Source organism: Microcebus murinus, chromosome 9 (genome assembly GCF_040939455.1).
Source record: "Microcebus murinus isolate Inina chromosome 9, M.murinus_Inina_mat1.0, whole genome shotgun sequence".
Lineage (NCBI taxonomy): Eukaryota > Metazoa > Chordata > Mammalia > Primates > Cheirogaleidae > Microcebus > Microcebus murinus.
In genome coordinates, this window is record NC_134112.1 from 57,880,854 (window position 1) to 57,896,799 (window position 15,946).

General features: G+C 33.7%; 1 protein-coding gene across 4 annotated transcripts in view; it reads left to right on the top strand.

The window, feature by feature from the left end:
* Nucleotides 1-15,946, top strand: part of MAGI2 (membrane associated guanylate kinase, WW and PDZ domain containing 2) — a 1,296,878-nt gene that overhangs the window by 287,414 nt on the left and 993,518 nt on the right. The window lies entirely within an intron of this gene.

Genomic DNA, 15,946 nt, shown 5'->3' on the forward strand with positions numbered 1-15,946 from the left:
GTTCCCCACAATTGTGTAATATAAACCTTACAATACCACATATATTAATAGAACCCTAGTATTTAAATATAATTAGTAAGAACCACCAAATGAGTCACTAAAGTAACAAAATCATTAAGTTCCTACTTCTAGTGGTCCTTCTTCTCATCTTGTCCTTGTTAGACTGTCCAAATTTAGCAGATGTCCAACATCTGCTAAATTCACCATGTTTCTCTAAATAGATTGAAACCTAATTTATGAGATATCTATTTCCAGAGTTATAGTGGTTTATTTAAAATATTTCCCAATCAGACAGCATATTTATAATACAAGAACTAGCTTGTGTGTATATATGAAGGATTTTTAAGTTGATTTAGGAATGTTTCCACTGTATGAATTCATACTAATAATAGAAAAAAAAGACAACGCATTATGAAGGCACTCATAACAACCTCAGTATTTTCGTCTTGTAGATCATTCCCACTGAAAATGTATTTGGAAGTTGTTGGTAATCCCTTTTCAATATGTGCAATCTATGCAACGAATATCATCACTGGAAGTTGACAGTTATAAATATTCTATATGTAGCACAGCTTTAAATAGATGTTTCATGCATGACTTTTATACCAAAAGTTCATAATAAAAATTGGAAATGAAGATAAAAAGGCAATCAGACTATGAGAAGTACATGTAGAATATCCTATCCAGATGTTCCTAAAATGTTGCTCAAACCATTTCATTTTCTCTTCTATGCACCTGTTAGCACAGATAATATAAGATCTACTCAGGATTAGTTGAGTCACTATATTTAGTAACAAACAAACTTGCTATCAGTTAATGTCTAATTTGAAATCATTTGAATTTAAACATATAAGTCAGAAAAAAATGACTCAGGGCAACACTTTCCTTATCGTTAATGCTCTTAATCAGAGTTTCTTTTGATTTCTATGTATAGCAGCTGCAGATTTTATTTTTGAAACCCTAGCCTTTTAAAGGAAGCAAAGACTTTTTTTTGTTTCCCCATACCATAAAATATTATAAATTACATACTGTACGTAGCTGAGGCAAATGTCCTTCTTTCTTGCCCTTTGCTTCTATGTTACTTTAACCCTGCAAGAGGAGGGATAGCATTTAGGAATGGGGTGGGGGATGGTGTTGGAATTGAAGCTCCTGCTCCTCCCTTTGTTATAGCATCTTCTCTTTTATATGGAGATGACATTTAGGCTTCCAACTAATATTTCATTTAATGAAGGTGTTCTGCCACTTAGTAAAAACAGAAAGAAAGACTGAAAGTTTCGGTTTTCATGTATTTGATGGAAATGTGTTTATTCATGTCTTTCTTTAGCCTGGATTGATTATTCTGAACAAACTTAAACTTTTGATCAAACAGATCCTGTGGTCAAATGGTATTCATTCCCTTTTCTTAAGGGTGTGGCTGAAGCCACTCAATCATATATTTGTTATTTCTGCTATGCATGTATAATGTTAAAAAATGCTTGAATTATACTGTTGCTTTGAAATGCTGTTGCTTTGAAACATGCCCTGGAAAATAATTATAAATTCACATTCTCTACAAATAATGAATTCAGGTTGTGAACTACAACTTGTTTATTAAAAGGAAGAGGTCACTACTGGTTAACTATGCAAATTATTATGTGAGACAGACACAGGAAAGTACTTTGCTGATTTCTCCTCAAGTAAATTTATGCCAGTTAAATTTACACACAGTGAATCTATATATTTATGTATTTTATATGAGGAATAAAGCAAATGAAAACATTTAGAACCAAAACTCTGTGACCATTTGAAATTGCACTCACTGCCATGAGAATACATCATTTTAACTTCTGTCTAAAGACTTCTACTTAATTGAATCAATCAGTTAGTTCTAATTTGTGAGATAGTCCAAAATGTAAAATAATCTTTAAAGAAGAATAAATAATTTTCCTTTGAGATTCATGAGTACTGAAGTTGCTCTGTTAATTTATATACCCTAAGAAAGAACACTGTCCTGAGACTAGTTCAGAAGACACTTAGTGGTGTAGTGATGGACGAGTGGAGTTGGGGAGAAGGTAAAGGGAGGTGAGGGTGGTGGGTAATAGGAGGATGGGGGCATGTAAAGTGAAACATGGTACTTTTAGGAAAAGTACTGAGAATGTGCCTTGGATTTCTGATACAGAACTTATGATTTATAATGTTATATAAACAGCTGAAAGCTATCACCAGATTTTTCTGCTTTGAAAGAGTCAGACATCTATTATACACATTATTTGTCCCCCCCCAAATATACTGATTAAGCTAAAAGGAATGGTAGCCATGCTGTAGGAACTTTAAATCAAGCTAAGATTCAAACAATATCTAGATTTCTACTAGGTACAAAGATATTTAACTGTATGTTGATTGCAAACTGGATTTATGCAAGTATGAAGGAATCTGTCTGTGACATTAAGCAAAAATATATGCCAGACAGAAATGGCTAAGTTGGTATTCCCTTCCTCCTGTTCCACATCCTTTTTCTGGAGTTGAGTGTTCCATTTACAAGGCAGATGACTAGGTGACCATAGAGTGTACACTCAAACAGTAACTTGTTTGCAAGTGCAAAGGAGCTGTATTAATTATACCAGAAGGAGAGGCATGAACCAGGACTGTACTAGGCAGCCTAAGGAGGTGAGAACACAAAGGAACCATTTTTTCAGTCAAGGTTACACAAATAACTGAGTTTGGCAGTCATGTCTCTGTGCTATTTTATTTGATTGTGTGGCCCTATAAAGCCAAGTTCCTGGTCTCCTTAATTTGGCACTAGTATTTTCAAATTTAGAGACAACAGGCTTCTGTGAGGTTACCATAGCCAATACTTACCAGCTGCATGAAGCAGTCAAGTGTTGAATATGACCGTGAAGCATTACTGACTCTAAACAGCAGTTATGGCTCATGTTTAGAAATTTATCATGTGTATTTCAGAGTTTTACAGTTGTATGTATACACCCCACTAATTACCCTCTGTATGCTACAGTGTGTGCCAGCCCAGCAAGGAAAGTTAGAGAAGTTTATGTAGTTATATATGTATAAGAACTGAATCATTTGTTTGTTCTTTTCGAATTACCCATGTAAGTTAGCAGTAATCATTTGAAAGAAGAAATTAACATTAAGGAAAAAAGTATTCTGCAGTAATAATTTCTATGTGTAAATAAAAGCGGAACTTTATTTTGGAAGAAATATGGTGTTTCTAGCAATTTTAATGAATAATAACAACGTCTCAAAATATACAGTTTCCAGAAGACTTTGTACCATTGGTGAAATAAATACCAAAAATGAAATAAGTTGAGAAACTGTTTACAATTACAAACTGTTTAGGATTACTTTTGCAGTAGTTCCTAATTAAAAATCATATGATGATCTTAATCATATGTCCACAGTGTCAGTTTTTCCCTACAAATTAACACTTAAATGCAATTTATTGAAATATGAATTATATCCAAGTGCTGCTGAGAAGTAAGGGTTTTTGCCTAAGTCTAATCTTCTTTAATATCATATTAAAATATGCAACAAAAATAGTTGTGTTTCTTGATTTCCTTAATGATTATCTACTCTGCAGAATTGGACAACTATCTGTTAGTAGAAGGAAAATTTAAATTTCCATTAAACTCTCTAAGATGGAAATAAGGCATCATATATATTTAAATTATTTGATTTAAATAGCTTTCCTTTTTATTTTTAAAGTCACAAATGTACTTGGTCTTTCATTCAACAAATGTGCATTGAGTTAGTTTCTTGCTGCAAGACAGTTACTTTTCTGGTGCCTGGGACACAGTGGAGAAGGTGTACATGGCCTAATGGGGCGGTGAATAATTAGAGCAAGATGAGAAATCTTAGAAGAGCTGTGTGGACAAGGTGCTGTGGTACCTTGAGAGAAAGGAGCAATGGGCTTCCCAGGAAGGATCCTGCAAGTTTAACTAAAAAGTTTGCTGATCCTTAAAGTGGAATAGCCTATCAATAGGAAAGGGGGTTAGCACATTCCCTGAGTTGCCAATCCATGGCCTTCACTGTAACGAGTACAAGCAGCCTATGCAAGAGAGTCTGAGAATGTGAAGGACCTTGTATATTCTGCCAAAGAAATGAGATATTATAAGTGATGGGGAGACTTATCCTTTTTCAGCTAAGGGAATCCTGTAAGTGAGAAAAGAGAAGCTGAATGTGTATTTCCATACAGGAGCAGAGAATCAAATGATTACTGGAATACTGGAAATATAGATGGAAAAGATTAGTGTGTCCCTTCCCTTTTTAGTTCCCCCAGTCTGTTCTTTTCCTCTACCCATTCTGCAGCAGGTAGGTTTTGACCTGGCACCGTTTTATTTTCAACACCTCCTCTGCCTCACTCATGAATTGTTCTGTAGCAAATATCCCATGCTGGTGGGCTGCAGGATAATTTGGGAGAGGAGAGTCTAGTGGACAATCTGGAAAATGGTGTTTATGTTAAGACCTGCATGTAGATAGATGCTAGTCCATTTTCTAGTAATGTTGTTTCTTAAAAAAACAAAGATCTTTAAAACTTTAAAAATCATAAAGAGAAATGTTGAGTTAATTTTAGTAATCAAATGGCATTACTGCTTAGGACTCTCATAAAATTTATTCCATATTTTTAAAAAAGCCACTTTGAGTTTAATAAAATTTTGATTTAAAAAAATTCTATGAGGTGTCTGTTTTTATATCACCAGCCAAAGAGCTCAAAACAGACCATATACAACAATTATGTACCCATAATAATTTAAAATAAAAAAGTTAAAAAAACATATATGAGATGGTTATTCATCATACTTAATTTTAAGGAAATTACCTGACAATCCCCAGCCAGTTTATTATTAATAAGTCTGGGTAAGTTTGCCAACTGAATATGCTCAGGAAATGCTGCCACCAGATAGGAGCAGATTTTTCTGAGCATAATGAAATAAATGACAAGGTACTATTATTGTAAGTAAAAATCTAAATATATCTTCTAACAAAATTAATTCAAGATAATAAATGAATCACTAGGGTTGTGGCTAAAGAACAGGGCACCTTCTATTTCACATAACAAAGCATATATAAAATAATATTAAATATTAAACTTCTGTTTTAAATGTTTTCTTTGGTTATGTGAACATGATTTTAGAATTTATCTTGTCTGTCACCAATTTGAATTCCATCTGTGAATGTTCCTTTCCCTGTTTCTGTCCTCCAAATATCTATCTGTGAAATGTATTTCTAAACTTCCACCTTATGGTGAGTGAGTTTACTAGTCCAAGAATTCAGTTGCAAAGGTTGTGAACATTTCAAGAGCAGATGCAGACCCCTCCTTCCTTGCCCAGTCCTCATGTATATGCAGCATTGCTTAAGGAGATGTGAAGTAGGGCTGTTTTCTTCCTGGCCTTCTGGAGAGCAGGGCAATAGTTTACCAACTTAACCCTTTGCACTCAGATGTCGAGTGTGACTAGACATGGTTAGCAAAATTATAGAGATTATTACTCTTTGAATGTATCAATAATTTGAAATATTAAAAAATCCAAATAAATAAGTTTGCATGAAAAGAAACTCCAGTTTTTTATTCTGCTGCGCTTTGTAAAATCTGGGTTATTTAAAAAATTAAATCCCGAATAGAATAAAGGAATCGAGAAAAAAAGCAAGCAAGTGCAAAGGGTTAAGGATTTTGATGAAGGCCATATATACAAAGTTAATAAAAGCAAGAAGCAATTAAGATGCCTTCAGGGAAGAAAGGGCCCATATATCAACAAAACAGCAATTTAGGTGAAGTAGCTACTGTAAAACCTGAAAGCGAAATTTAGAATAATGAGAAGAGATTACTGGAATGGGAAACAGGAGACCTCAGTTCCAGACTTTGACACTAGCAGGCAGTATAGTCTGGAGAAAAATTAGCTTCAAAGTGAGAGCATTTTCTCTGGTCACTTGCAATGAATCATAAAGATCCAAATTGTATGTTTCATGAGTACTTAGACTCCCTTCTTAGTAGTATAGGGCAATGTAGGTCCTGGAGTAACATAAAGTGACCAGAGGCCTGTTGAGCATGTGTGCAGAATTTTAGTAGATTTGATTGATACTGTGGTCACAGCCTCTGTTTCTAGTGTCTTCTACTACTGCTTTCTGTCTCAAAAGTGGGTATATTTTGAACAAACATGGATTAAATTGAAAACTTTTCTTCTTGGCACTGTTCACAGATCACTTCCAGTTTTAGCTTCTCCTCCTCCATGAGAACCAGAGGTACCAGTGTAACTTTGCCTTTAATTCAGAGACGTTTATCTTGAGACATCTTTTGTCATCTTGATTCTGTGAGCCTGTTACATTCAGGTAGCATTTTGGAGTCTGGTCCAACATCCATTATAGAAATCAACTTGTAAAGTGACATCTTTCATATAGAAAGAAGGAAACTGTTTCATGAAATATCCAATTTCAAATCAAAAGTGCAGTTTATTATATCTCAAACAAGAAGCAGTACAATTAATCAAAATATGTGTATAAACTATCCGCACAGTTTTTCCATTTTAACAGTAGCTTGTTTATGCCAGCAGTGAAGGAGCCTGGACAGCAAGTGGGAATGAAATTGTGAAAGGCATTTTCCACAGCTTGTTAAGAATTGAATATTTTTCCTTGCAAGAAGTGGTCCAAAGCCTGGAAAAAGTGGTAGTCAGTTGGTGCAAGTTCTGGTGAATACAGTGGATGACAGAGAGTTTCCAAGTCCAACTGCTATAGTTTGAGCAGCGTTGTTTGTGTGACATGTGGTTGAGCATTGTCTTGCAAGAGGATTGTCCTGTCTCTATTGACAAATCTTGGCTGCTTAATAGCAAGCATCCTCCTCACTTCGTCCAGTTGGTTGCAATAGACATCCAATGTAATATATTGACCACGTCTCACAAGCTGTAGTGGATAATACCAGCACTGGACTACCAGGCACCATTAGCTTTTTTTCATGAATACATGGTTTTGGACTGTGTTTCAGCACTTCATCTTTATACAACCATTGTGCTGAACACTTGTGATTGTCAAAAAGAATCCACTTTTCGTCACTCATAACAATATGGTGTAGAAATGGTTCATCTTTATTTATGTCATGACAGCAAAGAAAGGCAAGCTTTGAGACAATTTTTCTTCTGATGCCCATTTAATTCATGTGGTATCCATCTATCCATCTTCCTACTTTGCTGATTTGTTTCAAATGGTCCATTATTGTTGGAATAGTAATGTCAAACCTTGCTGCTAATTCATATGTAGGTTGAGATAGATTCACTTTCACTGTAGCTCTAAGCTCATCATTATCCACCTGGTTTTAGGTTACCCATGTGGCTCATTTTCAAGATTATAATCACCAGAACAGAACTTCTCAAACCATTGACATATTGTGCATTCATTAGCCACATCCTTCCGAATCCAAACATTTTGTTGGTATTTTGAGCTGTCTGTGCTGCATGGGTTCCACAATGAAACTCATATTCAAAATTAACACGAATTTTTGGCTTATCCATGGTTTCACAAAAACTGCTCTAACAAAAAATTTGAAAGATAATCACAGCCAAAATGTGCATTTGCAAGACTGAGGATGTACCTTCACAATAAAAAAACAAAACAAAACAAGAAGTGTGAAAGTGAAATGTCAGACATATCAACTGTTTCAAACTTAGTACTAAAGAAAATCGGACATTTCATACTTACTAACCTAATAATTTAAGACAATAAGGAAGGATAAATTATTCCCAGGTGGCCTATTAAATACAGAGTGAAATGCAAGATATTAGAGTCTTAATATTGCTTAACCTGGAGAAGCCACAGCAAGTTTGATTTCAGACTCCATCTACTGAAGCAGAGAATCCAGAATAGCAATGCCAGTTTGGATGGCTCTACATGCTTGCTAATAAAATAAATACAGCTTCTTGTGAACAAATTGTGTGCAAAAACAAGGAATGCACACAATCAAATTGAAAATCAAATTGTTCAAATGATTCAGAAAAAGAAATATATTGTTCCATAGTCAGAACCTTAAAAAGGTAACATAATTCAAGATGGAAATAGTCAAATCTGAAATAAAGGGAGCTCTTTGATGAGTGAAATTTGGAAGGGTGTGTGTGTGTGTGTGTGTGTGTGTGTGTGTGTGTGTGTGTGTAATAGGAGGACAGTATTATTAGCACTTCCCTGGGTAGCAGAATACAGATAATCCTTGCTTTGCACAGTGCTGATGTGCACAAATTTTAGTTACCATGGTTTAGTTAAATAGACTAGTCACCCCAACAACACCATTAAAAATTCAGTCACTATGATATATGAAATGTGATTAATTGCACAAAGTGTATAAACTTTACTAGTAGCTCCTCAATTCACAAATCACGAAGTAAATAACAGATGCACATCTTGATCAGTGACCAATCATATCACATCTTTCAAAGTCTGTCAGTGGTTGATCACTCTACATCTGTTATTCACTTCAAAGACAGACAGCAGAAATGATAGTTGTGTTGCCTTTTTGTCTCTTAGTGATAAACCCATGTGATATTTTTAAAAATGGATAATCAAATGTCAAGACTATGAGATTATGTTGTCTGCTTGACATGGGAACCAGTGAAAAGTAAAACATTAACATTTGGTTTCTGCTTCAGTCTGTGAGCTTGATAGAGTGAGCTTGTTCTTAAGAAATATTAGTTTTTGATTTTCCAGAGATGAGAGCTAGTAGTGTTCTGTGGTAGAATCACCAAGGTAACATCCAACCATTATTATGTCTCAGGAGTCATCCAAATCCTTCCCTAGACACTGTCTGCCCTTGAGACTTGCTTAATGTTTTTTGAAAGTTCCAAGTCATATAAGGTATTTTTTTTCATAAAATTATATAGGTTAAATGAAGTATTTTATAATAGTTTATAGTTCTTAGAAGAAATAGAAAACAATTTTTAACTTTACAGAGTTTAAACCACATAATTAACATCTGAGAGTATAAACTATAAACATAAATAATCACAATATATTTTTATAGTAGGATATAATAACTGATGCACATTAGTACTCTACAGTTTACTCATGTAAGTGTTAAGAGGGTGCCCAGTTAAGGAGCAATCAAAGACTAGGGTAGTCAACTACACAAGATTTTCCAGATATAGAAGATGATAGCTTGGGCCTGACTTGTTCTTATGAAATACATTTTAGGAAAAATAAGTTTCTCTGTATTTTCTTCCTGGCTGTTGGTTCGGGGTCATTCTTAGAGGCTAGAGGCCTGTTTCATTTCCTGGCTCATGGCCTCCTTCCTCTTCAAAGCCAACAATGGATGTTTGAATCCATCATGTGCTTTTTTTCTCTTTGACATCCCTTTCTGCCTCAACTCTCCTACTCTTACCTGGAGAAAGCTCTCTGCTTTTAAGTGCTCATGTAATTAGATGGGGCCCACCTGTATAATTTGGGATAATTTCCTGATTTTAGTATCTGTCACCTTAATTACATCTGTAAAATACCTTTGCCAACTAGTGGAATTTCGGAAATTAGGGCATAGATATCTTTGGGGAGCCATTATTTACTCATGAGAGTAAATTTGTCTAATTTCTGTGCTTTGGACTATACTTTGAGAAATGCTGGTACAGAAGCATAAAACTTGGGAACTAAGTTTCCAAACATGGTAGATTTGCACATCTTAAGTGGAAGCTTATAGGACTATGAATTAGAAAGAAAGAGATCAGAGATTACATGAAACCAACAAAGAAAGCTTAGACACTGCATTAAGCAAAAGCAATGATATTTTTTAAATGCTTAGAGAACACAAGTTTATTTAGGATCTGTTTATTTTTCACCTGATTGAGAAAAGGCCATTTATATGGTTCAACACATAGAGATAATGTCACTGTGCTCATGTCTGTATATGACTTAGTTTGGAATTGTTTTAGAGGCTATTGGGAGTGTTACTGTTTGTAAGACTCTTAATAGGAATTATATCCATTCAACAATATGATTTGATGGAGTTGACCTTAAGTGATTTTTTGTGATAATCATATTATGTTTTTCTTCATGATTCAATTACCATTTAAAATTTATTTGGAAATTTACATAAAATTCACTTTTTTGATGTGTAGTTACATAAATTTGACAAATTCGTACTGTCAAACCACAATCCTGATACAGAACCATTCCATCACACACATACACACAAATCCATGCGGGGAAACATGAGGTCTCCCCTTTGCAATCTATTTTTACTCTAGCTCTAATCCCTGGCAACCACTTATCTGTTCTTTATCCCTATAGTTCTTCCCTTCCCAGACTGTCATATAAATATAATTATATAGTATGTGGCCTTTTGAGTCTGGTTTCTTTCACTTGGCATAACACATTTGAGATCCAAGTTGCTGCCTACATCAATAGTTTTTTGTTGTTTGTGATTTCTAAACTTTTGACTGAAATTTACTCTAAATTAGATTCTTTTTATTTTTCATGATAAGTTACCCACAATGATTTCCTTTCATCAGGTTCATTTAAGGATTGTTCTTGTTATAATGCTAATGTTCTGAGTTTTGTTTCTGGACTTTTTTTCTTCTTGTAAATGTTGTGTGGGAGTCATACACAAAACTTATTTTGAGGAAAACATGGATTTACTAATGTGCTTGAGCCACCTGTGATTCTGAAAGTCTGCTTAATGCAGATTTTTATTCTTGAAAAAGACAGGTGAACATTGCATTATTTTGAAGCTAAGAGCTAGATTTTTGAGATATGGTTTTATCTCAAAAATCTGCTACAATGGAGAAAAATGTTGCCACAGATAGACCCAAAAACAATCTGTTTGGTTTGATGCATCAGATATGAATTTTACTCTAGTACAACATTTTGGTTATGCTAACATTAAAATTATTTTTAATTCCTTAATATATGGCAGCTGGTGGTACGATAGAGGCAACTGAGAAGCATGTAGGATGGCAACATACAAAGTAGTTTAAATTTTATGCTTCTGTAGATACTCAGCAGAGTGGATAAGCCACATTCAGATAATTGAGATTTGACCAGATGTGAATTTGTTCTCACTAGAATTCATGATTCCCCATTGTACAGTGCAAGTAAATAGCTACTGAGCAGGTAACTGGACACTTAACCTTTTCTGTCTCTTTAATATAAGCATCTCAGTCATAGCTCGATACTTAAAAAATAGACAGTTCCATAAGTCAGTTGTGCAGGTAAAAGAATCATTAATCTTTAAATATGGTATTGTTCATTCTGTACTCTGTTGGGGATTATATAGTGCTTTTCATGTACTATACCTCAGAGTGTTTTACTAAGCAGTGAAATATTTGGAGATGTGTGATGAATATGAAATTCACATAACTGCAGCAAAGGCTGATGCATTAAGAACTATTTGTTAAATCTGAAATCTGTCACTCACATTTGATGCTTGACATGCAGGAATCAGTGGTAAGCGAAACACTTTATTTTCCAACAAACATGAATAGAATTTTCCAAAGAGGAATATTTGCATAAAGTGGTTCATCCATGAATGACAATCCATTAAGAATTTAAAGGACAAGAGATAAGATATAAGGGTACAGGAAAAAACTTAGGATGTTTAGCTGCACTTACCAAACAGGCGTGGGAGCTTTCGGTAGACACCAGACAGTGTGGCTGATGGATATAGGATTAGTACTGTTTGTTGAGATTGCTGTGATCTTCATCAGAGAAACAGGAGACAGTTCTCTGTGATGCCTTCTTCACTCTCTCAGATGGTTGCTCAGTTCTTTCATAGCCCTTATTAATAACTTCTTTTCTAACACTAACACTTTTCTAATAACTATACTGAATTAAGATTTACTTGTTTATATCTCTGTTTGCTCCCACTAGTCTGTGGCTTCTGTGTAACCAACACTATGCTTTTACTCATCTGTATACCCCAGAGCCTAGTGCAAGGCCTAGAGTGTGGATTATTCTGAATAAGGTGTGCGGTAGGAATGCAGTATGTAAAGCCAGAATACATGCTAGGACAGGAACACAGATGAAAGAGATGTTCTTAGGTGGATGAAAATCTAAGGAAATTGCTTCTGCATCTTTAAATGCCAGCCTAATTAATATTTTAAATTGGCTTAATTTTCTTGGATGATGGGTATTCTCTGAGTTCTAAAGAAATAAATCTCTCTCTTTCTGTATCAGTTCAATAAAAGAAACAGAACCAGTAGAAGATATATAGTTTAAGAGATTTATTGTAAAGAGTTGATTAAGCTATTGTGGGGCCTAGCTAGGCAAGCCTGAACTCTGTAGAGCAGGCCAGGAAAGGGCAGGTAGAACATAGGCTTAAACTCCTTCCACAGGAGAATATCTTCCTTCTCAGGGAAGTCTCAACTCTACTCTTAAGGCCTTTCAACTGATTGAATCAGAAAACCTAGATTATCTGGGATAATCTCCCTTATTTAAAAATTGACTAATTATGGACTTTAATCACATCTACAAAATTGCTTCACAGCAACACTTAGATTAGTATTTGACTGAATGATGGCACTATAATGTAGCCAAGCTGACACATTAAAAGATCATCACAATATCCCTTTCTCTATTTCTAAAGTAATGAAATCAACTAAAACATCTTTAAATTGACTGAATATTCATATTCCATCTTAACTTACAAATTATCAGGTTCTTTAAATATTGCTAGAATATAGTAGTGCCTTTTAGGTGGGGTAAGGTAGATGCTTTCTTCCCATATTGAAGAAACAATTTATAAAAATAAGTTCTTTCTTAATGAGCTAATAAATTTAATACAAATTTGCATAAAACACCTATTAGGTGGTTGTTAAAATTATGAAAATGATGCTAAAGTTTAGCAGGAGGAATAAATGCATGCAAAATATTATGGATTTTAGTAAATAAGAGATAAAAGGAGAAAAGAAAATGACCTTAGTGAAATAAAAGATCTAGAATTTGCTTACCCCTTTGATCCAGTCAGCAATTAAAGATTCATTTTTTTAAGGAGCACTCAAGTATTTGTACAAAGATTTGGCTTAGAATTAAGTAGTAGAAGATATTTATGGCATGTAAATTTGTTTAAGATAGATTGTTATATGAACAAAAGTATGATATAAAGCAAAAATACATACCATGTGTTATACAGTTCCATTGTGATGAGAAATATATATATATATATATATATATATATATATATATCCAGTTCTGTTTTACACAGGATAATTGTGATCCTGAGAAAACTTTGCATTCTTAAAAATTTTTGAAAAAACTATGTCAATGCTGAAATAAAGTAGAAGTTGTTTAAAAGTTTATTTATTTATTTTATTTTAGCATATTATGGGGGTATAAGTGTTAAGGTTACATATATTGCCCATCCGCCCTCCCCTCTCAAGTCAGAGCCTCAAGTGTGACCATCACCCAAACATTGGACATCTCACTCATTGTGTTTGTATATACCATGCCCTCCTCCCCCTTCCCACCTGCCCGAGTTTCTTATTTATAACTGTTATATTTCCTGCAGGGTTTTGATAAGAAAAATTGAATTTTGCATAGCTATTAACTGTTTGGCAGGGAAAAAAAACTAAACATTGAGCAGATTCAGCCTTTGTTTAACATTAGTGGCTTTTCTTTACCTAAAATCAACAGCATTAACTATAGTAGAATTCTTTTCACTTTTATACTGTTAGACCACAGAGTCCTAGTTTCCAATCTTAATAAATGATGTTCCCTAAGTAACTGATTTATGTTAAATACAAACCGTTAGCGTTAAGTACCTGTGCATTGACAAATCATTGATAAGATATATAATCAGGTTTTAACCATAGTTATCTCAGGGTGGTAGTTATTTGATTTTATTTTACTTATATTCGTTTTCTAAATTTTCAACAATAAGTATTATATTCCTTTGTAATGAAAAATATTAACTTTAAAAGACATATAAAATTAATGAGGAAGCTTTTGCTTTGCTTGATATTAAATATATTCTAAAGCTCCAATAATTAAACCTGTGGTTGCAAGAATAGACATCATTGTAACAGTATATAAAGTCAAGAATTAATATATGATAAGTGGCATTTCACATCAGTGGAAAAAGGAAGAGGTATTGTAAAAATGTTATTGAAACAACTGAATAACTATTTTTAATGAAATAAAGGTAGATCTCTATCTGCCTCTTCATACCATAGCCAAAATAAAATTTGACAAATTAAAAATTTTATTGGAAAATATTAAGATACCACAAAGTCCTAGAAAAAATACTTAAGACTATAATATTGGTATGAAAATATATTTCCTAAATTAATATCAAAAGCTTGAAAGAAAATAGCTATATAATTGACTACACAGAAAAATAAATTTAGGGCCAGGCATGATGACTCACCTCCTATAAGCCTAGTACTCTGGGGGTCAGAGGCGGGAGTATTGCTTGAGCTCAGAAGTTCCAGATCAGTCTGAGTAAGAGTAAGAACCTGTCTCTACTAAAAGTAAGTAGAAAAATTAGCTGGGCATTGTGGCACGCCTGTAGTCCCAGCTACTGTGGAGGCTGATGCAGGAACATTGCTCGAACCCAGGAGTTTGAGGTTGCTGTGAGCTCTGATGATGCCACTGTACTCTACGTGGGACAACAGAGTGAGACTGTCCCCTGGAAAAAAAAATCTTACAAATAATATAATAAACAATTTAAAGTCAAACTACAATTTGAAGAAAGACATTTTAGAGCAATTATTAATAGATAAGGCATTATTATGAATCAATTTAAAATTTTAAAAAGTTTAACCTGACAGAAAATTAAACAAATATATGAATGAAACAATGACATAGCATTTTTGTCTATTACATTGGCCAAAAGACATATGATGTATACTTTTGGTCTGTCTCTTTGTAACTCTATCATAGATACTTCAGTATTTAGAAAGTGAAGTAAAACAGAAATTCTCCTATACTACTGGCCTGAGGTTAGTTAGTATACAATATTTATATAGGCAGTTTGGTTATGCTCATCAAATGCTGAGGATTTTGCATTACCTTTGACCACACAATTCTATGGTTTATTCTAAGATGTTTATCATAAAGGAGCACAAATAGCCTAAAATAAAAAAAAATTAGTAGCAACTTTAACTTGTAACAAAAGGATTAAATATTAATAGCTTGTGGTACATATACAATGGAAAAATATGCCACCATTCAAAATGATATGTCAGAAGAAAAGTCCATTACAAACAGCATATATAATCTTTCTTATAAAAAATGTTTACACACATATATGTGAAGATAAAAGTCTAAAAGGATACATATACAATTATTTACCTACACAATTATTTATTAACTCTTCTTTGTTTTACTTCACTATATTTTCTAAGTTTTCTAAAATGACCATACATGACTGCTTGATAAGAGATTTTGGACATTACTGAAAATAAAATTTCTGTAGAATTTGATATTTTTGTCTATAGAGATAAAAGTAAAATCTCAGAGGTCAATCTAAGATCTCTAAGAATGCCCTGTGGCAGGTTTTTCATTTTATATTTTTTTACTCTACAACTTTATATTATACTCAATGTTTTTATTCTTTTGGATAATAGATAACATTCTATTTTGCTCTCATCTGAAATTGGACTTGAAATTAAATTTAATATACTATCTGACACTCAGGTTTATAAAATCATTTGGCATAAAATGGCACTAGTTTAATTAATGTTTTAAACAAATGAAATTACTGAAGGGAAAACTTGCATTTACATTTATTTAATGTCAAATTATTCTTTAAGTCTAACTATTCTCCCTTCACAGCCATGTCAGACATGCTGACAGTACCCTCTGCAGGCTCAGAGAAAGGGCCTTTTTAAAAAATATGTTCTCTTAAATTCTTTGCTCACTTGGCCAAATAAATGATTTTTAGAAGCCAGCAGCTTTACACACTGCTTGTTTTTTTCACAACATTGTGCATAATTATGGGGGTAGAATAATCCTCCCTTCCCTTTCCTCCTCTCCTGGCCATACCCTACATTTCTGG